The following is a 1,996-nucleotide window of genomic DNA, read 5'->3' on the forward strand; positions in this document are numbered from 1 at the left end:
TTTCGCGATCTGCATGACTCTCAACGCCTTTCCATTTGGCTTAGGCCTGAAGAAAACAACCCAGGGACCAGTTCCGGGCGCATCTTCTGGATAGACCTTTACACGGGGAGTGGGAATAACAGGGGGGGAAGGCGAGGACGGGGATTGAGAGTGGGAAGACGAAGGTTGAGAAGGAGCGGGAAGAACAGAGGGAGAAGACGAGGTTGAAGGTAGAGTGGGATCGTTAAGGGCAGATGGGAGATTTGCTAGTTTTTTGGAGGGAGGCTTGGTAGGGTTAGCTGACTCGTCCCCAGAAGAAGTATCTTCCGTATTTGGTACGCGTTTGAGTGACTTTTTTTATCACTTAGGAGGGAACTAGAGTCAGAGACCTCCATATCCGAAGGTCCCCCACCCTCTGCCATTTTAAAATTGGCACTTATATTCTAAGTATTTTTTTAAAATAATATTTCACAATAATAATAATTCACAAAAACAAACAAAAAAAAAAACTTATAACTAATAAATATTTTCTCTCACTATATTCAATCTTATTCACCTATGAACGCACTCCAGTGCAGATGAACGGGAGCGTGCTGAAAGCTCGTTGGTGGTGGGAATGTGCCTACGACACCACTACACACAGTCGTCGGTGAAAGCTTACCCGCACTGTCACTGTTGGCACGATGACTCGGCGAAATCTCCAATGTCGGCGAAGCAGCGACAAAACAAAAACCAATGCTTGGCTTTCCGAGGATGAAAGCCTCTATCCACTAGCAGGCAGGGCACTTCACTCACTATCCAGATAGCGAAATGAACTCTTCAGCGGCAAAAAAAACAACAATCACGCGGTAACCGATAACGGAACTTGGACGCGACTTTCCTTCGTCTGGTTACTTCGGGCAATCGGCGAAGAATGATTGTAATTGTTGGCGATGACGATTTTTCCAGTGATGAAGTGACAATTGAAATATATATATTTCATAGAACTTCCATAGAACCAAAAATCTGTCCACAGAGTAGACGAGATAGAAAAGTAATATTTTTTTTATTTAAATGAATTGTTAGCATATACGCTATACTGATTGAGCAAAACAAGAGTTCTAATTTCCAGCTTTCAAATTCGTACAGCGCGGAATCAATTATATACAGTTTCTGATTTTCTTTGACTGTATATAATCGAGACCTGTATATAATCGAGTCAAAAAAAAATATTTTTTTATTCGTTTTTTTTGCATGTATTTTTTGTTTCTTGAATATAAAAGAGGAATCTGATTTTTGATTCATCCCCTTAAAGTCACAAAACACCTTTCTCACCTTTCTCACATGAAAAAAATAAATTTATCCAGATTCTCTCAGAAGGTGATAGACGATCATATTTGATGAAAAAAATCCTTCTACGCATATATTCGAATTTCAACAATGACAGAGTTATAGAACTTTTTTTGACGTAGGACTACGTCTTTCATTTGTATACCGGGGTGTAAAATCAAAGTTTCGAAAACGAAAGCGTTACGCCGGAGACCGAGATTTTGAGCGTTAATAGCTTCTAAACAACTGAACGAAATGGTATGATAAACATGATATTCATTCGAAAGATAAAATGTCTACGCGTTTTATACATGTTACTTTCTGATCCAAAAACTTGTTTCAATAGTCTTAAATTTGCTTTCGAAACAGGCTATTGAAATCACCAATCGGTATATAAGCGAGCGCCGCTCGGAAATCCACTCAGTTCTAATTGAACAGCGATTGGAGCATGTTGTCGCTGTTGTGATGAAGCTCTTCATTTATCATGAAAGCGCGGATGAACGGTGTCACCAAGAGCCTGTTTGTGCACCTTAGGCCAGAAGGGAATCCATCAGGAGGAGAGTGATGCCACAAACGGTTCCCCGGGAAGATCTCGAAGCAGCCGCTACACACACACACATACACGCGCGGAATTCTTCTGGAAGATCTGGAAAATAATCTGCCAGTTCCTCTGGGAATTTAAAAATACATTCATGTGAAAGAGTTTATT

This window comes from Toxorhynchites rutilus, chromosome 3, assembly GCF_029784135.1.
Source record: "Toxorhynchites rutilus septentrionalis strain SRP chromosome 3, ASM2978413v1, whole genome shotgun sequence".
Lineage (NCBI taxonomy): Eukaryota > Metazoa > Arthropoda > Insecta > Diptera > Culicidae > Toxorhynchites > Toxorhynchites rutilus.